We start from the raw sequence: 23,505 nt of genomic DNA, 5'->3' as shown, positions 1-23,505 counted from the left end.
TTCCTTCCACTGCCCTCAACATCTTCTCCGAAATCCCTAGCCTGCCTAATTTCTCTAATAGGGCCTCTCTATTCACCTTGTCAAAAGCTTTCTCAAAATCTATTGCTGCTACATAAACCGCACTTCTAGCCATATTCTTATACTTTTCTAGAATAGTCTTTACAATCATTATATTATCTACTGTTCTTTTCTTTTTCCTAAATCCACCTTGGTAATCTGTCAAAATTTCATTTTCTTAATTCAGCCTTCACAAATAAATACCCTCATAACCTAATAAACAACACCAACTCCACAACATATACCACCTCTACTTATATCACCACTTCTCTCACACCACATTCCAACGATATAACACTTCAACCCTGTAACATATCATAACACTTCATAAATTAATCATAACATCTAATCATAAATACCAAGCCCTCAATATTTTCCGACACCACATTTCAGCAATACAACACCAACTCCACCCCTTATACCACCTCTACTTCTTCTACCATTACACTCACCTTCTACCATCCACCATCTTATACCACCACTTCTCCAACACATTTCAACCCTATAACATATCATAACTTATACCTCACTTCTCCATCACAACATTTCAGCCCCCATATAATACATTACCAATTCTCTCAACATCGTCTATGTCACCACTACTGAAATCTATCTTCATTGTATCACGTATAACTTCGATCACCTTGCCTATCAGTTCCAACTTGCCCTCCCTCACATCTTCCTCAACTCCATATATAAATATGCCTTTCTTCCATCTCTCCTGCTTGTACTCCTCCCCTTCTTTCTTCATCCTCATCATCTCCTCTTTCAAATATTTCACTTCCCCTCTCAATAACTCGATTTCTTTCTCATTATTATCAACTCTTCTGCTTGATTCCTCCGTCCTCGTTTCCAGCCATTTCTTCATGTTGCCTATCTCCTTCCTCTGCTCCTCCATCATGTCCTTTATTTCCTGCAGTTTCTCCCACTGGCATTTCTCCTGCATGACTTCACTCACAACCACCCTGAGTGCGGCCAAATCCTCTGTGTTATATTTTCCACTGGTATTTGGGCCTGGGTTTAATTCCACCCCCCCAATAACCAGTAGCACCGCTACCACTGCCACTACCAGCACCGTTTCACTTATTTTTAATCCGTCCTTACTTATCACCAATCCATTCTTGTTCTCCTCCTTCCGTTTCGCCTGCCATTTGCCAATAGCGGCCCGGTATTGCTCGATGCCAACCATATTCACCGCACGCACTACTCAACACGACCTCTCTCCTCGACCGCTCGAGCTAGACTGAAAAAAGTAGTATAATGATGTGATCAACGGTTCGGTTCCTACTTAGGCCCTTTGGCATTGACAGCTATCTAATTCTACAAGTTGGCAGCTATACATAGCTTCTTATGAGACTGCTTAAGGGTGCTTGCACAAGATGGCTGCTACTTTTATGAGACTCCCTAGGGATGCTTGCGCAAGATGGCGGACACAAAATGGCGGCTATACATGGCTCCTTATGAGACTGCTTAAGGGTCCTTGCACAAGATAACTGCTGCTCTTTTGAGATGCCCTAGAGATGCTTGCGCAAGATGGCAGCGACAAGATGGCGGCTATACACAGCTCCTTATGAGACGGCCTAGGGGTGCTCGCACAAGATGGCGGCGGCTCTTATGAAGAAAGCTAGCTTAGAGGCTACTGCGCAAGATGGCGGCTGCTGTTATGCATGCGGTAGAGGGCAATTTGAAATTCCATGTGCTTGCGGCCATCTTTAATCAACAGAGCACCGTGCTGCCATCTTTAGCTACTACCTTTGAAATGTGGTGGCGGCAATTTGAAAAATTCTACGTGGTTTTGATAGCTGTCGACCACCATCTTTAAACAACAACGCATCGTGCTTCTATCTTTACGACACTAAACTTCATCCTTATACATGTGGTGGTGGGTAATGTGCTATTTTGACAGCTCCCATTTTTAATCAACAGAGCATAGTGCTGCTATCTTTGCAGCACTAAACCTCATACCTTTGGAATGTGGTGGCGGGCAATTTAAAAAAATTATACGTGCTTTTTCGACAGCTGTCATCTTGACGGACCCTAACCTCACTTTTAAGGACAATAGAGCATCGCTAACCTCACTGCTGCCATCTATACGGCGCTAAACCTCAAGGCTGCCACCTTATGCATATTGTAGCGCGGAATTTAAAATCCACCAACAGAACATCGCTAACCTCACTGCTGCCATCTTGAAAAGTTCAGTGTTCCAAACACTTAAAACAATCAAGCAGATACTGATTTCTGTTAGGAAAACGCAACTGATCCCACCACTAATAGATCGGGGATTTTATTAAGTAATTCTGATAAGACGTGACCCTCGGGTTCCATTCCCTGTTATGTGTGGTACGAATGTCTTCGGTTCCGAACACAAAACCATTTACCAATAGAGATTAATTTGCTACACTTAACAAAGTACAAGGGTTCTTGCTGATAACAAACGATAAGGGTATTGCTGCTGTTAAAAATGTACCAACTTCAGCTAACTCCTTTCGGGAGGAGGAGGGCGTGGTGAGGTGGTGGAGGAGCCCTTTAGCCCATTAGCCCTAGGAGGAGGAGGAGGAGGAAGACGCAGTCAGGAGAAGGAGGTGGAGGAAGTGTCCTTTCATCCTTTTGCCCTTGTAATAAGACGTAACCCCTGGGTTCCATTCCCTATCACGATTATTTTTTCGGTTCAGCATTTTGCATAGTAGTCCTCGCCTGCACAAGCTACATGCTTAACAGATTAAAATAATGTTTCCGAACCGCGATAACTTGTTAAATGTAAGCAGCGTGTTTCTTATGGCACTTCTGTTTAATTTTTACTTTCCGCATAAGTTACATGCTTGTAACCCATGCCAACAGATTGAAACAATATGTTTCCGAACCGATATTTCATGTTACACGTTTATGTGATAACAGCTAGGAACTTAAATGTAAGCAGTGTATTTCTTATAACACTAGCGTTCTGTTTAATTTTACTTTCCGCATGAGCTACATGCTTGTAACCCATGCCAACAGATTGACTGATATTTCATGTTACATGTTTATGCGATAACTTGTTCGACTGCTAGGGACTTAAATGTAACCATGTTTCTAATAGCACCAATCGTTCTGGTTAATTTTACTTTCCGTGTTTGCGATAATAGAACAGGGTTTGAATCTTTTTCTATTGTAAATAAATCAGATTATCGTTTACCGAGCGAGTTGGCTACGCAGTATAATTTTTCTGTAGTTTTTTATTTTCGCACAAGACAAATGATAGTAGGTAAATCATTTGAAGTTGTACTTTTGCTATATCGTTTACCGAGCGAGTTGGCTACGCAGTATGTGCTCAGTGTTTTTTTTTATTTTTACACTAGGCAAATCATTGAAGTCGTACTTTTGCAATATCGTTTACTGAGCGAGTTAGCTACGCGATATGTGCACAGTGTGTTTCCATAGTTTTTTTTATTTTTACACTAGGCAAATCATTGAAATTTTACTTTTGCTCTGAACACAACAAACAATGTTCTGATCACATGTTGAAGTTAACAACATCGATTACAGTGTTCGATTCCAGTCTTGTTATGTTTCAATCTCATCTTCTTAGAACAAAGGTATCCCCAAACATGTTCTAAACACATGTTGTATCGAGTACAGTGTTCGATTCTAGTCTTAATCACTTATGTAGTGTTCTGAAAACATCAATAAATGTTCTGATCACATGTTGAGGTTAACAACATCGAGTACAGCGTTTAATTCCAGTCTTCTTATGATTCTTTTGTAATCTGCAAGTATAAACATGCACAATGGTGTTATCGGTGCACACTCTTGCCTTCGCGATGCAGGTTTAAACTTGTTCGATAAAGCTATGCCTTGACATAGGAGGCGGAGGAGGAGGAGGAGGTGGTGGAGGAGGTGGAGGAGGAGGAGAATGATGAGGCCTTAACAGCCAATGTATAGCCGCCATTGTTTAAAGATGACAGCTGTCAAAAAACACGTAGAATTTTTTAAATTACCCGCCACCACATTCCAAAGGTATGAGCATGACGAATATAAGAACCAAGTGTGATAACTCAACTGTTATAGCGTTGTAGTTTGTGGACCCGCCACAGGGAGCACTGCAAACGTCGGTGTCCAACACGTGCTTGAATAGACCGGCAAACCATGTGTTGGAAAGGGCGGGAGATGTTATTGTGCGAGATATTTCAAGTCAACAAGTTGAATTTCCTTTGCTTTCAGTTCCTAAACTCAGTTCATTGTGTGTTGAGCACTTAAAGCACGTGTGTTATGTGGCCTGATTAAATAGTTCAACATGCCGTACTGTTTTGTGCCTGGCTGTAAGTCAGGCTATGGTAGAGTAGTTAATGGTATAAAATTCTTTTCACCACCGAAAGATAGAAATAAATTTGAAAAATGGGCCAGAGCTATTCCGCGAAAGGAATAGTAGAATTTGTCAAGTTCATTTCTCTGATGATTTGATAGTAAAATCAGATAACTGTATAGTGAATGGTGAAAAAGTGGTTATGCCTCGTGAGAGATGGAAATTACGTCCAGGAGCAGTGCCTCACATTTTCCCTAATTTTCCGAAATACCTTTTAAGTGAGATTAATTCCCGTGAAACTCCCAACAGGAAAAAAGAATCTAGACACCACTAGGAGAAGAAGATTGAAGATGGCAGTGTAGCAGCAAGTGGAGAATTAAAAGGTCAGTCTAATGTTGATCAAAATTTGGGTTATTCTAGTGTGCTTTCTGATGCCGAAAAGACAATATTACCGCTCAAAAGGCGCCTAAAAATGCTAATCGAAATTTAAATCGAGCTAGATCCAGTCTAAACTCAGCAAAATCGAGAATCAATTTATTGGAGAAGCAGGTTAGAAATACACAGTTCGAAACTCTTCGATTGAGAAGTGTTTAGTGAACCATTTGGCTGGGTACGTTGTTAAGCACTCTTCTAAATTTATTAAGTGTTCGCCCTGTGCCCATTCTCTACGTGACAATAATCATAGTACATTTTCAGTTCTCTCCGAAATAAAAGACTACGGTTCAAGCAATAATGAAGTGTTTTAACACGCCCTTCGAAAAGTATATGTGACATTCTTTTACAGGCGGAGAAAGTATTTAGTGAAAAACTGAACTCAAAATCGATGTGGAGCGAAATATTTTTTGATTGTATTGATTCTATAGACAAAATTTCAGTTGATCCTTCAGGTGCTGGCTGTTTTTTTCAACATGTTATGGATATAATCCCCAGCCTTGTTTATCATTATCTGAAGTGCCGATTTTTCTTCAGAGTGAAGGAAATCCGGCGAGATTTACAATCTCGAACATCCGCCAAATCTTCACGCAAGCTTTCGAAAGTCCAGTAACCGACAAACTGAGATGGTAAGTAGAGTATTACCTTTAAAAAGTTCATGGGTGTTTTTTTAATATGCTGGGAGTTGTGTTATTTATGTATATATACACTCGAGTAACTTGTGCTTTTCGCAACATGTGATGAAAGTCGTAGATCTTATTTCCATGTATGATATTTTTCCATTATTCTCTGCCGTGGTATTTTAATTGTAATCTCTCATTTTTTATAAAAGACAGTGTATATACTTATCAGTTACGGAGTAATACGTTTCCTGTGTCACCATTCCTAAGACCAGCTGATAGATACTGTGGAGCTACCAAACTCTAGCGCTGCCTGGCGGGGCGCGCCTGAACTCGATGAGTCATCACCACGGCCGACTTGATGCGTCGCTCTAGCTAGCTCCTTACCGGCCTTGACAATCGGGTCCACGTAACTGTAATCGGAGTAGTTACACAACTCGACACGTGGCGCTGGCGGCCGACCTATTTGCGGTAGAAATGCATACTTCTTTACGGAAAATATATTGACTTTGGTTGCCGATTTATCGTAATTTAGAGCTATGGAGAATATTACATGGGTTAATACTGTTAAAATGATTAATCTTAAAGGTTACTTTCGTTGATATTTGCCAAAATGATGTCGTGAAATGAAACTGCGGGGAGATGACTTAGTCCAGCTGACGTTCTGATATTGACTCTGACTGCCGATGTATCTTAATTTAGGGAATAAAATAGTATGTTACATTGACTAATATTGTTAAAATGATTAATCCTAAAGGCTACTTTCATTGATATGTGCCAAAACAACGTCGTGAAATGAAACTGCGGATGATGGGGTAGTCCAACTGACGTTCCTTAATTGTGAGGAATAATAGTAATCGTTTTTATTATCATGGCATTTAGATACATAGCAGAACTTACCACAATGCTTTTGTCTTTTGATGTTAATATCGAGATTAAGAGTCATTGTTCAATTAGAGTTTTAAAATTCTTCAAGCGCTGCTCTCAGGAAGGGGGCTGGACAAAACATAAGAGTCTTACTTTTTCCATATTCGTTGTATGCAGAACATAAATATTTTGACTCAAACATATTTAAATGTTAATTTCAATATATATAGTTTCAGATTATATTTCATTCATACCTTTCACAAGAATATTAAATACCGGGCAAGCTGGCCATGCTAAATTCAGAAAATAAATTTTACTTGAAATGCAGTAGGGTGGAACAAGTTGGCCGCGCGGCGTGGAGCTGTGAGCTTGCATCCGGGAGATAGTGGGTTCGAACCCCACTGTCGGCAGCTCTGGAGACGGTTTTCCGTGGTTTCCCATTTTCACATCAGGCTGTACCTCAATTAAGGCCACGGCCGATTGCTTCCCACTGCTAGCCCTTTCCTATTCCACCGGCGTCATAAGACCTATCTGTGTCGGTGCGACGTAAAACAAATAGCGAAAGAAGAAGAATTTTAAATAAAAATTCAGTGAGAGAAAAGTATTTTGAGTAAATAAAATGTAAACTGTTCTCTGCTCGATGATGATGATGATGATGATGCTTGTTGTCTAAAGGGGCCTAACATCTAGGTCATCGGCCCCATTGCTCAGGTAACAACACTTCATACGCTGGCCTTACCGTCATAGCGGTAGTGATTCTTACTTGTCAATGTTTAAATGTTAAAGTTCAGACTATCTTGAACAAAAATGTGTTGTGTTGCTGTCATATGGCAAATACGACACCGCCTAAAGGATTATTCTATGAAAGAAAATTCATGGGTAAAAATGATTAGCGGCCACTCACGGAGGCCCGGGTTCGATTCCTGGCCCTGCCACGAAATTTCAAAAGTGGTACGAAGGCTGGAACGGGGTCCACTCAGCCTTGGGAGGTCAACTGTGTAGAGGGTGGTATCGATTCCCACCTCAGACATCCTCGAAGTGGTTTCCCATAGTTTCCCACTTCTCCTCCAAGCAAATGCCGGGATGGTGACTAACTTAAGGCCACGGCTGATGCCTTCCCTCTTCCTTGGATATGCCTTCCAATCTTCCCATCCCCGACACAAGGCCCCTGTTCAGCATAGAAGTTGCGGCCGCCTGGGCGAGGTACTGGTCATCCTTCCCAGTTGTATCCCCGACCCGCAGTCTCACGCTCCACGATACTACCCTTGAGGTGATAGAGGTGGGATCCCTCACTGAGTCCGAGAGAAAAGCCAACGATGGAGGGGTAAACAGAGAAAGAAAAGAGAAAGAAAGAACGAAGGTAAATACCCGACATAGAAACGGAAAACTAAGACGTAGTTTTGTCCTGGTCTACAGAGAATTCGTAAAATGACAGTGTCCCTTTGCTTTTTTTTCCTGTTCGGAATACAAAAAAGGCACACAGCAATATATATACGAATATTTCCTAACACAGTTAAAGAAAAGCAAATCAACACACCATTAAAAAACGAAGTAGCACATAAATTAAAATCCTTGTTCAGGACGAAGTTACAGCGAGAAATCACTTTGTTCTTGTTTCCATAAACTTTCTGCACGAAGTACGAAAAGGTGCACAAGAATGTCTCAAATTCCAAGATTTGTAAACACAATTTAAAAAAATATAATCACCACACTACACAATAAAAAATAAACCCACTAGCGTATAACTATCAGATTTCATTATCAAGCCAACAAGCACCTCATTGCGAACACATTGCTAACATTTACGACAGCAAAACCAAAAATTAAAACTGGAAATGCGGCAATTTGCGGTATACAGCATCCTGTCAATGGGTAGTAGGCCAGCGCTCCAGCGGCATTACGGTGAAACTTTCCAATTACAGCTTTATGCTGGGCTTCACAAGCGATTGTCAAGGCCGGTATAAGGAGCGCAGCGAGGTATCCAGTCGGCCGTGGTCATCACACTTGGTTCTTCTATTCGTCATGGTATGAGGTTTAGTGCTGTAAAGATAGCAGCACTATGCTCTGTTGATTAAAGATGGGAGTTGTCAAAATAGCACATCACCCACCACTACATGTATAAGGATGAGTTTAGTGTCGTAAAGATAGAAGCACGATGCGTTGTTGTTTAAAGATGGTGGTTGACAGCTATCAAAACCGCGTAGAATTTTTCAAATTGCCGCCACCACATTTCAAAGGTAATAGCTAAAGATGGCAGCACGGTGCTCTGTTGATTAAAGATGGCCGCAAGCACATGGAATTTCAAATTGCCCTCTACCGCATGATAACACCAGCCGCCATCTTGCACAGTAGCCTCTAAGCTAGCTTTCTTCATAAGAGCCGCCGTCATCTTGTGCGAGCACCCCTAGGCCGTCTCATAAGGAGCTGTGTATAGCCGCCATCTTGTCGCTGCCATCTTGCGCAAGCATCCCTAGGGACTCTCATAATAGCAGCAGCCATCTTGTGCAAGCATCCTTAAGCAGTCTCATAAGAAGCTGTGTATAGCCGCCATCTTGTAAAATTAGATAGCTGTCAATGCCAAAGGGCCTAAGTAGGAACCGAATCATTGATCTCATCATTAGACTACTTTTTTCTTATGGTATCATGTTCCTGATACTGCGAACCAGGATATTAGGCTGAAAAATGTTGTCCGTTTTGCTCTACGACGCACCATTTTCGAGATATTTAACATTTTGCATTTAAGCCCCAAATTTAATGAATCGAACCAGCTCAGCATGTTATACTCTCTACCATAACAAGACCTAATCAAGTTACGAGAACTTGGCTTCAATAAAGCTAAAAACAGGCTAAATGCCAAAAGGCTTAAGTAGGAACTGAACCGTTGATCTCATCATTAGACTACTTTTTCTTATGCTATCATGTTCCTTATACTGCGAACCTCGGTATTGGACAGAAAAATGTTGTTCGTTTTGCTCTACGACGCACCGTTTACGAGATATTTAACATTTTGCATTTAAGCCCCAAATTTAATGAATCGAACCAGCACGGCACGTTAGCCTCTAAGCTAGCTTTCTTGATAAGAGCAGAAGCCATCTCGCGCAAGCACCCTTAAGGTGTCTCACAAGGAACCGTGTATAGCCACCATCTTGTGTCCGCCATCTTGCGCAAGCATCCTTAGGGCGTCTCAAGCCACCTTGTGCAAGCACCCTTAAGCCGTCTCATAAGAGCAGCCGCCATCTAGCGCAAGCGCCCTTAAGGCGTCTCATAAGGAGCCATGTATAGCCGCCATCTTGCGCAAGCATCCTTAGGGCGTCTCAAGCCACCTTGTGCAAGCACCCTTAAGCCGTCTCATAAGAGCAGCCGCCATCTTGCGCAAGCGCCCTTAAGGCGTCTCATAAGGAGCCATGTATAGCCGCCATCTTGCGCAAGTATCCCAAGGGAGTCTCATAATAGCCTATGTATAGCAGCCATCTTGCAGCCACCATCTTGCGTAAGCACCCTTAAGGCATCTCATAAGGAGTCATGTATAGCCGCCATCTTGTGCAATTGGCGTCGAGAAGGGCATCCGGCCGTAAAACTGAGGTTAGGCCCTTTCGTGAGGTTAGGCTTGCTGTCTTGTGTGTCAAAAGTTCTTGCGTAAGCACCCTTAAGGCGTCTCATAAGGAGTCATGTATAGCCGCCATCTTGTGCAATTGGCGTCGAGAAGGGCATCCGACCGTAAAACTGAGGTTAGGCTTGCTGTCTTGTGTGTCAAAAGTTCTTGGGCAAGCACCCTTAAAGCGTCTCATAAGGAGTCATGTATAGCCGCCATCTTGTGCAATTGACGTCGGGAAGGACAACCGGCCGTAAAACTGAGGTAAGGCCCCTGAATGAGGTTAGGCTAGCTCTCTTATGCATAAAAAGTTAGGTCAAGCCCCTCTAATACAGCGCATGTGAGGTTAGGATCGCGCTCTTAAGCGTCAGGAAGGGCATCCGGCTGTAAAACGGAGGTTGAGCCCCTCCGTGGGGTTAGGCTAGCTCTCTTACGAATAAAAAGTTAGGTTAAGCCCCTCCAAGATGGCGGATGTGAGGTTGGGGTCGCGCTCTTAGCCAGCGTGAGGAGGAGGCCTCTCCCGAGACCGTGTGGCGGTGGTGGCGGTGGAGGCCTCTGCGGAGAGCCGGTGGCGGTGTGGCGTTGGTAGCCTCTGAGGTGGGCCTGCGGCGGTTGTGGCGCTAGAACTCTCCACTTATACTACTTTAGCACAAAAGTAATTACTATCAACTCACATCCAGGGTGGCTTAAAAGTAAAAATATAACCTCGAGTCAATTAGTATCATTTGTTTAATGATAGGAGCGGGAGGGACTATCGCTTAAATTCTTCACCGATTTCTGCAAGAGGTTCGGCCTCGCCAAAGATTTTCTTGCTTCAGTTGCTTTAATTCCACCCGTAAGTTCTATTTATGTGTTAGGAACCAGAGCATTGTTCAATAATGGTTTAGTAAGATATTTAGTCATTTATTTCAAACAATTTACTTCCACTCATTTTTCTTACTATAAAATACGCTTTATTACCTCTTTCTTTCTTTCTTTCTTTCTTTCTTTCTTTCTTTCTTTCTTTCTTAAGCTGTTTAACCTCCAGGGTTGGCTTTTTCCCTCGGACTCAGCGAGGGATCCTACCCCTACCACCTCAAGGGCGGTGTCCTGGAGTTTGATACTGGGGAGGAGGACCAGTACCTCGCCCAGGCGGCCTTATCTGCTATCCTGAACAGGAGCCTTGTGGGGGGGGGGGAAGATTGGAAGGGATAGACAAGGAAGAGTCCGAGGAAGCGACCGTGGCCTTAAGTTAGGTACCACCCCGGCATTTGTCTGGAGGAGAAATGGTAAACCACGGAAAACCACTTCCAGAATGGCTGAGGTGGGAATTGAACCCCCCTCTACTCAGTTGACCCCCAAGACTGAGTAGACCCCGTTCCAGCCCTCCTACCGCTTTTCAAATTTCATGGCAGAATCGAACCCGCGCTTCCAGGCGTGGCAGCTAATCATGCTAATCACTACACCACAGAGCACTTTAATACCACGTATTGTTATTTACAACTACGTTTATATAGACATTATTTCCCTCCAACTCAAGGCGTCCAGGAACACAGACGTTTGGGCACAGCTGTATGTATGATTCGATTGAATCAATTTCTTCTAAGATTTGTTGGATGAATGCATGAAAGTCACTCATTGTTCCAGATTTTGTGGCGTGCTCTTTGTTATTTTTTATTTTATTTTTACTTGGCCTCAGAAGATTTAATTCATTGGCGTGAGAACTGGAAAATTTTAGTGGCATTTCAATTGACTTTCCCGGCTTCGAAATACACTCTAAACTTCGGCGTACTTCCACAAAGCAATGGAAGTGTGCACTTCCCATATGGTAACAGCTCCGTAATGCATGACGTCACCATCATTCGCACATGCGCAAAACCCGCCACAGCCAGAGCACAAGACCGATGAGCACATTCAAGTAATGCTGAAAGTTCGAAGCTAGAACCCTGCAAATTTGAAATGCGGCAGATCAGAATTCTAAGTAATAGGATACCGAGTAGCATGGGTCCCAGTTCTAGATTAGGTGTGTTCATGTGCACTTTTGCTCATGTACACGACCGGGCGAGTTGGCCGTGCGGTTAGTGGCGCGCAGCTGTGAGATTGTAAAACAGATTGCTAAAAAAAATAATAACTTGTACACGAGCCGCCACTGGTCACCAGCACCAGCAGTAAATTGGTTACGCTGCTGTATGTTGACTTTTTAACCCTGAAGATATCAGACATTGCATCACTGTTCTACGGCACCGTAACCATGGCGGGAGGGGTCAACCAATCGAGTCGGAGTAAGTAAGTTTGTTGTGTCCCATCGTTTATCGCCTCCATACACACATGTCCACTTGTTTCTTGTTACCGTCCACATCCAGGCGTCGGTCGTGCCGCAGTCAATATCCATCAGAAGCACGGCTGTCTGAACGACAAATAGAAAACTAGCGAACAAAACTACGAAAAAATCAATAGGACATTCCCCGCAAATGAATAACTCTGGCCGTATAATACTGCTACGTAGTTGAAGGACGTTAGGAGAATTTCCTTTTTTTTTCTTTTTTCTTTTCCGGAGAGTCTTTTGAAATATTTCGCATCATCGGGTCTAGAACGTAATCGTGTTCCAAACACCGCTAAACACGATTTTTGTTGCAACATAGTGACCATTTGAGTCACGTTTCCTGCACCTACAGACAACAGAAAAATATTATTGTTTTTATTTCTTTATCAACCCTAAGGACAGCCAACGGCCGTAGCCGTGTTGAAACACCGGATCCCGCGAGCTCACCGAAGTCAAGCAACATTGGGCGTGGTCAAGATTTGGATGGGTTGCCACGCGCTGTTGGTGGGGGGGGGGGGTAAGGGAATGGAGGAACGAAAAGGAACTGACCACTCTACCGTACGTAAACTCCGGCTCAGGTACACCTCTGCGGAGGTTCGGACCTGCCTTCGGGCAGAATACACCATTACCTTACCTAAAGACAGTTTTGACGCAAGTTTTCACGTAGATTTACGAATTGCATGATTGTCGAAATGAAGTATGTAGTCAGTATGGATTTGCCCGCCTGGTGGCCACGATCGTTAAGGCTTAACACCGCGAGTAGCCGGTTCGAGTCCCGATGTTAGAAAAATGTCACCTTCAGAATACTCTATTAACGCTAATCAGAGGGAAAAATCGAAGGGGTTCGACACTTTGAAAGGTGAAGATATCGACCAAAGAACGACAAGGGCCACAAAGGGCGTGAAAATGAATGATTCCTTAGGCCTCGCAAACCTAATACCGTCGGGGTAGGAAAATAACAACAGTTGACCAAGCGAGATAGGATAGAATTGATGAAAGTGACGGGCCAGGAACAAGTATAAACATTCCAGGACTCAGCTATCATTATTATTATTATTATTATTATTATTATTATTATTATTATTATTATTATTATTATTATTATTATTATTGTCCGCCTCTGTGGTGTAGTGGTTAGCGTGATTAGCTGCCACCTCCGGAGGCCCGGGTTCGATTCCCGGCTCTGCCACGGAATTTGAAAAGTGGTACGAGGGCTGGAACGGGGTCCACTCAGCCTCGGGAGGTCAACTGAGTAAAGGTGGGTTCGATTCACACCTCAGCCATCCTGGAAGTGGTTTTCTGTGGTTTCCCACTTTTCCTCCAGGCGAATGCCGGGATGGTTCCTAACTTAAGGCCACGGCCGCTTCCTTCCCTCTTCCTTGCCTATCCCTTCCAAACTTCCCATCCCTTCACAAGGCCCCTGTTCAGCATAGCAGGTGAGGCCGCCTGGGCGAGGTACTGGTCATACTTCCCAGTTGTATCCCCCGACCAAGAGTCTGAAGCTCCAGGACACTGCCCTTGAGGCGGTAGAGGTGGGAACCCTCGCTACGTCCGAGGGAAAAACCGAACCTGGAGGGTAAACAGATGATGATGATGATTATTATTCTTATTATTCTTATTCTTATTATTCTTATTCTTATTATTATTATTATTATTATTATTATTATTATTATTTTTTTTTAGTTCCGTTTGGGCCTGCTATGGACCACGTGGTTCTTATCTCTAGCAGCTTTCTTCTTTGACCAGTACTCCTTCATTCTTGCACTGTGAATGTCTTTTCGCTCCTGAGTCCATTTCACACCTCCTCCCGGACGTACTGTTTTTTCTGTTAGTGACTGGAGAGAGTTTGATGTTCTGATCAACGTTCTGTACCTATTCCTGTCATAAATTTCACTGGGAGCAATGTCCAATTCTTGAAGGTCTTTTCTGACGAGTCTTGCCCACTTGGCATTAGTCGCTTTCCCTCTAGAGATGGTGTGAAAGATTCTGGAGGTGAGCCTCTGATTGTCCATTCTCATGACATGACCGTAGAAGTTCAATCTCCTCTTCCTCATAGATGTTGTAATGCTCTCCAATTGTTGGTACAGTTCGTTGTTGTGCCTGATTCTGTACTTGCCTTCTTCTTTAATGGGGCCCATGATTTTTCTCAGGATCTTCCTTTCCTTCAGCTCCAGTTTTCTAAGTTGCCCTTTTCTTACCATGTTTAGGCATTCTGAGGCATATAGTACTGACGGTCTCACTACAGTAGTGTAATTATTATTATTATTATTATTATTATTATTATTATTATTATTATTATTATTATTATTATTATTATTATTATTATTATTATTATTATTATTGAATATTCAGTACGGCATGGATATCTATTTCACAAAAGTACACTAGGACTGTAGTTTATAATCACAAAATATTTCAAAACCAAAGATTAAGAGTTCATTTTGTTAAAGACGTGTTGATAGCTGCAGTCGCTTAAGTGCGGCCAGTATCCAGTATTCGGGAGATAGTGGGCTCGAACCCCACTGTCGGTAGCCCTGAAGATGGTTTTCCGTGGTTTCCCATTTTCAAACCAGGCAAATGCCGAGGCTGTACCTTAATTAAGACCACGGCCGCTTCCTTCCACTCCTAGGCCTTCCCTATCCCATCGTCGATCGTCGCCATAAGACATATCTGTGTCGGTGCGACGTAAAACAAAAAAAAAAAGGGGAGTGAGAAGGAAGCGGCCGTGGCCTTAATTAAGACACAGTCCCAGCATTTGCCTGGTGATAAAACGGGAAACCACGTAAAACCATCTTCAGGGCTACCGACAGTGGGGGTTCGAACCCACTATCTCCCGAATACTGGATACTCGCCGCACTTAAGTGACTGCAGCTATCGAGCTCGGTATGCAATGGTTTAGAAAATGCTAGATCACAACTGTTCAGGTAACACTTTTCATTCCAAACGCGGGGCAGGAAAAAAGTCGATGATCCATTGTCTGACGAGAAACACAAAAGCATAAATATCCATTTGTAATTTGGATTTTAAATCGCTCAAGGTAAAATTTAAATGTTCCATGTCTCGATAGAAATTGCGTTAGTATAAATACGCTGAAGAACATTTAGATCTCCTGTGATGTCACGACTAGAGTCGAGATACACATTGCACAGATAAAGTTCACATTTATTAAAAGAGGTACGAACGACGACGACTCTCAACAGGGCAATAGTGAGGTCGCAAACCCACACTCCTCCAATATAAGAAACCCTGGAACCGCTTTTAGTCGCCTCTTACGAGAAGCTGGAGATGCAGTGGATGCCAATCTACCGCCCGACCCACAGTGGGAGGTTGCCCATGAGAGACCTGTACCAGGCGAGCCAAACTTGTCCTCGGAAACTCCCGGCTTACGACAGGCAGGGGAAACTGTGGGTGTTATTCTACCGCCCCCACTAAACAGGGAGTCTACTCAATCCGACGAGTGTAATAAAAATAACTGAATATCAAATTATAAACTATGTAAACTACCCCATATCATATTGTAATCTACAAATTTAAGCGAGAAACCGATGAAGTGTTCCTTTATTCAGCAATCGCCGAAAACTCATAATGATTTGCGACGTCAGACGCTGTAAACATTCGCTGAAATTCCACAGGACTTCAAAAACGCTCCAGTATGTTTCTAATTACTTTGAACTCATGCTGAATTCTGAAAGCCATATATTGTCCCACATGTCTCCTAGGTGAAAGTACCACTACATAACTGTTAGCAGTCAAGTCTGACCGCCCAAATGACTTACCACACCCCTTGTGATAAATGATACATGTACACACTGCAGGCAGTCGGTGAATGCCTGCCATGCCCTCCAATAATTCAAAACGGCCCTACCATTAGCTTGATTAGTTTTGTATCGAACACGTGATCAAACACCTTATAACTGCGGGACTCATCGGTACCCAACATCAGTGACCTCCTCGCTTTACAGAGGAAAAAAAAACTTTACTTAAAATGATGGATATGACGTTTTATTTTTGATTTTACTTCACGTGAAGGAGGAAACCGAAAATTTGTGTACACAGAAGTGGACGATGTGTAGGTGGTCAATTCTGTTTGAAGACAAAATACAACGAGGTAACCTTCCCCTCTCAACACTTATTATCTAACATAAGTCCGACTCGTTGGTTGAACGGTTAGCGTACTGGCCTTCGGTTCAGAGGGTCCCGGGTTCGATTCCCGGCCGACTCGGGGATTTTAACCTTAATTGGTTATATCCAATGACCCGGGGGCTGGGTGTATGTGTTGTCTTCATCCTCATTTCATCCTCATTACGACGCGCAGGTCGCCTACGGAAGTCAAATAGAAAGACGTGCTCCTGGCGAGCCGAACCCGTCCTGGGATATCTCGGCACTAAAAGCCATACGACATTTCATTTCATCTAACATAAGAGGCGACTAAAACATCAGAGTTTTAGCTCTTCACGCAATCAACTCAATGTTGACAACATCCTAGAGATATGAGCTACGAACTTTAGGTAAATAAAATATAATAAAGTATGAGAATATATTCTTTATTTATTCGTAAAAATGACAACCCTTTTCTTAATCATCGTCATCCGGTCGATTGGATTAGCAGTTTGCCTTTTTCTACCACTACAAGCGCTAATGTCAGTCAATGCAGAGTTTCACTTAAGCCCTTATAACTACATTCGATGTACACATTTTTCAAAACTAAAGAAACAGCCTGAGGTTATTGAACCAAGGAACACATTACAGAAATAATTATGTAAATAAGTTAATATGGCTAGGATTTGAATAAAATAGAAAACAGGTAAAGAAACAAGTGATTTTAAGCTGGGTTTTTTTTTTCGGAACTGCACTTAGGCCGGAAATGATTTTTTATTTTTTTTAGTTTGATAGGGTTAAACAAGACTCACAATTTAAACCTTTCCGGGCCCTTTAGCCCTTTAACTTTCGGCACAATTGAGGAAATTGCTTAATTTTACGTTTTGTTTTTTTTTTTTTTGTTTGTTTTTTTTTTTTTTTTTTTTTTTTTTTTTTTTTTTTTTGTAGTATGTGAACCCCTACTTTGTCTGCTAAGAAATGTTTTCAGCATTATAAAGACACCCAGGGGAGCAACACCCTAGCGGAGTGTGGTGTTGTGACTCACTTTTCCCTTCCTTTATGACTGGTCACCATTTTTCTCTTACAACCCAATGGCACTAGGTTTGCTGGGCCTATAGTAATAGCCACGTAACGAAATACCCCAGAAAGTAAATATCGCCGCCCGATGCTCTTCTTTTCTCTATTTTGTAATGGCTGATCACTGCTGCCAACCTGCCTGGTTACATATTAAAATCACCAGACATAACCAAACAAACTAACCTCAATGTAAACACCGATAATAAATGTTTCCCTACCCTAGTAAATGATAAAAGTTAAGATGAAATAAATCAAGATATTCATAATTAAGTCGGTTTCCACGCTCAATGAGAAATTTAGGAAATAAACACCCTTTCTCACTCAAATTAATGTTACATATATCTGTCTTTATTTTGATATGCAGTAGGCGTACTATAACCATATTCTTGAAAATAGGGGCGTGTTAAACGATGCAATTTGTTTAATAAGTCTTTGCAGTGTGATTTTCGAAAGTCCAATGACTTCCCTTTCTTTTGCGCGAACATTTCCTTCTCTCTTCAATACCGGTAACCCGTAGCCTAAGGAGAGAGATTGGGCATATTTTCAGCCTGCAGGCTGGTTATATCTTGACGGTTATCAGGAAACATATAGGAATACTAATGTGCCAAGCTACGTGAACGGAAATTAGGTCAGCTTCAAGCTCACTGCACAATTGAATATTAGTTCTACTATCTACTTCTATCGTTTTCACATACACCGAGGTGCCAGTATTTCGTCCCGCAAGAGTTCTTTATGTACCAGTAGATCTAGACATGAGGCTGGAGTATTTGAGCACTTTCAAATACCGCCGAACTCGAATCCGCCAACATGAGCTAGTCATACATTCTCTCCTTCACTCGCTTAAAATAATGTTAAACATTTCCTGCCTTTATTCTGATTCTGATGTATGCATTACTATAACTGCATTCTTAAAGAAAGGGGGAGGGAATATAGATTGAATAATTCATTGCGGTTTCTGCAAGTTCAAGGACTTACCACATAAGACATATGTCCTTCCTTTTAATAATAATGCTAACAGCTTTACATCCCACTAAGAACTTTTACGGTTTTCGGCATTTGGCATTTTAAACATATTTTCAGCTTACAAGTTGGTGTATCTCAAGCTTACAACATTACCAGATTTTTACATATATATTGGCTTAAATCACATGAAGACAGGTTGTGATGCAAGAATTGGATAGGAAAGAGGGCTAGGATTTAAGATGTAAATAAGCGTACAGACACAGCACTAGCCTGAAATGAAAATGACGGGCAAAAAAAAACTTCAGACCTGCCAACTGTGGGGTTCGAATACATCACCATCTCCTGAAACCAAGCTAACAGCAATGTGATCAAACTGCACAGCCAGTTCACTCAGTTTCCTATGACGCGTAATAGGCCTACCACATGGGCGACCCACTTACCTGTATATGGATCTTCAATTCTTCAATTATACATGTATGCAAAAACATTATGCACCTTAGTAAGAGGTACTTCCCTAGTTGGTTCTCTGATTGGTGCACGTATAACAAATATGTTTGGGAAGAAATACTTTTATTTTATATTTATTTATATCATAAAGAAGTCATGTTGTCATAGCAAAACGAATACGCAACGAAGAAATGAATCCGAAGAGATAAGCATTATTTACTGCATTAAATATTAGTTTATTTACATGTTAAGCGATATGTAGTAGTAATAACAATAACAACAACAAACGTGTGCAATAAGGAAAAAGGAAATAAATACAAGTAAATATAAATATAATTTACAACATTTAGAGCCATTCCATGGTCACTGAATTACAAAGCAGGGGTATGAATAAACAAACATAATAAACATGAATACTAATATTTAAAAGCAAAAAGCAAAGTCATCTCCGTACAAACCATGAAAGCCATTGGAAAGGGGGAAGGTGAAGGCTTCCACTATCCATGACGTTGGCACTTGGTGGGGTGGGGTGGAGTGGTTAGCTCAACGCATGACCGCCTTTGCCCCCAATAGTTAACTGGTACTCATTTATCATACGCAAAACATTCCTTCCAAATTACGTTAAACCTCTGTCACTCATTATTATTATTAATAAATTGCAAATGGGAAATACCCCGGTGGCAACGGTCACTTACAGTAATGTGATAATAAAGTTAACATAATTACCCAACTACAACAAAGAAACAAACAAACAAACAAACAACAAGAGTACAAGAAGCAGATATATGGAAGGAAAATATAACAAGAATTACTGCTAGTTTAATATTCTAAATCGAGCAACATCATATACAAATTCACACACAACTTAAGTATTTACAGTGCTTAACAATTTGGCTTACAATATTATAGGTTGACCTTACTACTAGCTTAACATTATAAGTGATAATAAAGTGAAGTTAAACCGTAATTACCCTACAACAACAACAACAACAACATTACAACAAGCAAGAAATACTACTAATTAAACTTTCTAAATCCAGTGTCATTATATACATATTCACACACAACTTAAGTATTTCCAGTACTTAACACTACAAATTACAATACTATAGATTGAACTTACTACTAGCTTAACACTACAAGTGATAATAAAGTTAAATCATACTACCCAACAACTACAACAACTCAAGTACAAAAAGGAATTCCATGGAAAAAAATATTACAAGAAATACTACTAGTCATTCTAAATCCAGCATCATGTACAGTTTCATACACAATTTAATTATTTCCAATACATCCGTATGCTGGTTTCTGGCCCTAATTTTATGCTTATGATAATTTCTCGATAAGTATGAGGGAGGTTAGATAGATAGATAGATAAAGAATGGGTGAACCCTGCCTTCGCAGGGCTCCACACGTAGGTCTGTGAAGACCCTTTGTGTCCCTTAAACGGGTTTGCCTAGTCCAGACCTAGTGCTCCTATAAAGGATACCAGTGCCCGGATGTTGGCATTCCTGATGTCTTCCAGGCTCACGAAATGTGAGCCAAGGTATCGATGTCTAGTGCTTGCAAGAGCCTCACACTGACATAACACATGCGTGGAGGTCTCCTCCTCCCTACCGCATCTTCTACACATCGGATCCTGACTGATTTTCATGATGTGTAGGTGTCTCTGTAAGGTATTGTGGCCTGTCAACAGTCCAACTACCATTCGCATTCTGGTCCTATTCAAATTTATCAGGACCTTTTTATAACTTTGGCTAGGCCCTTTGATAAGTTCACGTGCCTGCCTTGCTATAGTTAACCTCTTCCAAATGTCTTAAGTGAGACTGGTTTGTCCACTGGGATATTACCAGTTTCACGCTTCGGAGTGACACTCCCAGGAAGGGCTCTGGTCCTATAAAAGGACCTTTTGAGCCTTGTTTCGCTAGTTTGTCAGCTTCTTCATTTCCACTGATACCTGTGTGCCCAGGGACCCGTAATAGGGTAACTGAGCTAAATTCACACAGCTGATCTAACATCCTTTGGCATTCCCATACCATTTTTGATGTTGTTTTAACTGCACATAGTGCTTTTAACGCTTCCTGGCTATCGCTGCAAATAGTGATACAATGAGGGAGGTTATAACCTATTCCTAATACAACTCCAAGCAGCCCTTCCCGTATAGCTCTTATAAAGACCACACAGGCGAGCTCTAGTTCTTCTAGATTCAAGACTTTCCCAATTAATGGTATTCCTTCTATTCCCAGTTACGAAACGCATCGCTCTTCTTTGAACTTTCTCTAGGGAATTTATTAAACCAACATGCAGATCCATATTCGAGAATGGGTCTTACAACGTATTTATAAGGTTTATTTAAACCTACTAGGGTGGTGAGCACATAAATAAGAATTCAATGAAAGTATTTTCCTTCTGGACCTTCATGCCAGACAGATTTTTTTTTAAACAAATTTTTTTTCACTATAATATGATTTATCTATAGAGCAAAACCGCTATGCAGTGTGCGTATCATAGCAATCGAGATGGAATTGGTAATGTACTATGTATCTGTAGAGCCTATATACGACTTTTTACAATTACTTCTAAAGTGAATTTCAGCTGTGTGACAACGCTGAAAAGACTATGGACTTAGAGATTGGCATTCCTGAAGAGGGTTTTCTACACTTTCCCATTTTCACACATTGATTCAAGAGTCTGTATTGACTTGTGACAAAACCACTGTATTCTTCCGAAAACCACTGATAGGGACAGGTTTGGTTGTGATCCACCGAAAACAAATTATAATGACCGGTTAGGTAGTGATCCATCGAAAACCACTGATTGTCGCAGGGTTAGGTTAGGTTTGACAGGATTTGTAATTGAGCGACTGTTGTCATTGAAAAAACTGTCGTGACGACTGAAGGCAATAAACATAAAACTGAATCCATTGGTCTACAAAGTTTTCATTCAGTAGATACGCTAGGAACTGGCGAACCAAAACCGTACATACAAAGTTTACAGGAATCAACAAAACAGGATATTAATTCGTGGTACTCATTGTTCTTTAAAGAGAAGAAATATCCTGTCAACAATAGCTGCAGTGAACATGCTTTTTCACTATTATTGTCTGGCCCCATGGCTAAATGGTTAGCGTGCTGGCCTTTGGTCACAGGGTGTGGGTTTGATTCTCGACAGGGTGGGGAATTTGAACCACCGTTGGTTAATTTCTCTGGCACGGGGGCTGGGTGTATGTCGTCTTCATCAACATTTCACTATTATTGTGTAAAATAGAAACTTACTAGTTTTGACAAGTACAGTATGTTCAACAGCGACTCCTGAATGATGACGCGCAGGATGTCCAACCTCACTAATCTATGTTCCAGACTATTTCTACTTAAAAAATTGTATTTGTCCTTTAATGTGATTTTGCAATTTTTGCTGAATATTTATGTGGCTGAAATGAAGGTGGATAAGCTACATGGTCTCCTTTATATAGGAAGAATGTATCGTGGAAATTAACTCAATTTCGGTTTCATGTACATTACAGTTTCTCTAAGATATATTGATAGTAATTCAGTCATGTACGACGACGATGTATTTCATGGTAAAGACAGCTGCCTCTGTGGATCAGTGGTAGAGTGACGGCCTCCGAATCCCAATATAGCGGGTTCAAACCCGGCAGAGGTAGTCGGATTTTTGAAGGGCAGAAAAAAGTCCATTCGACACTTCATGTCGTACGATGTCGGCATGTAAAAGATCTCTGGTGACGCATTTGGTGTTTACCCGACAAAATTCATTAAATCTCAGCCACAGACGCCCAAGAGAGTTTCGGTTTACTCGGTCTGCCATCTAGTGGGCCTAGAGTATAACGGAACGTCAAAATTGACGAGCAGACAGCCAGATGGCGTCAACTTGAAATGTCTGCACATGGTAGCTGAGGCCATACGATTATTATTATTATTATTATTATTATTATTATTATTATTATTATTATTATTATTATTATTATGGTAAAGACAAATTACTTTGCAATGCTATCTATCTTAATGGTAATGTACTATGTACCTCTACTAGTGTAGGCTACTGAGTGCTTGATTCGAAGCAGTGTATCGATTCATTCAGTGTCCGAGTGAATCGATTCACAGGAACGGCAAGCTCATGGCACACAAATCATGCACAATCACGGCTCAGTGAGCCACACGACACACACGGCTCCTTATAGGCACACTGGACACTGGCGGGGAGTCGAGCTTTCGCTGCAGTGAGCCACAGTGAATCATGGCACACTGAAAGAATCGTACGCAGTCATGGATCAGTGAGACACAACACACACATGGTTCATTATCGGTACACTGGACATTGGCGGGGAGCCGAACTTCCTCTGAAGCAATACATACAGAGTCATGGTACACTGAAAAAATCGTATGCTATAATGGACTCTCGAGCTCAGCTCATTTGAAAATAATACCTATTCGCATCCACTGTCCTCTTCTTACAGGGAGTTTTAAACAATACATGGATTTATTTGCAGTGTTAAAAAGATAGAACACAATTCCAAAGTACCTAGGTTGTAAGTAGGTAGTCAATTAGGTTATTCTAATTACTGTATTAGTTTAATCAATCAGTATCTTTATAAGTAGTTGACGTTCGACAATTACTTAAACTCAGCTCTCTAGCCTCCACACCTGGCTGAGTGGCTCAAACGGTCGAGGCGCTGGCCTTCTGAACCCAACTTGGCAGGGCCGAGCTCAGTGCGGTGGTATTTGAAGGTGCTCAGCCTCATGTCAGTAGA

The 23,505-nt window shown here is 41.6% G+C and overlaps 1 protein-coding gene across 1 annotated transcript in view; it reads right to left on the bottom strand.

Moving 5' to 3' along the window:
* LOC136886022 (dual specificity protein phosphatase 22-like) overlaps positions 1 to 23,505 on the bottom strand; it is a 735,408-nt gene that overhangs the window by 626,706 nt on the left and 85,197 nt on the right. The window lies entirely within an intron of this gene.

This window comes from Anabrus simplex, chromosome 1 (genome assembly GCF_040414725.1).
Source record: "Anabrus simplex isolate iqAnaSimp1 chromosome 1, ASM4041472v1, whole genome shotgun sequence".
Classification (NCBI taxonomy): domain Eukaryota; kingdom Metazoa; phylum Arthropoda; class Insecta; order Orthoptera; family Tettigoniidae; genus Anabrus; species Anabrus simplex.
The sequence above is the reverse complement of the archived record's forward strand: the minus strand, read 5'-3'. Positions and strand labels throughout refer to the sequence as shown.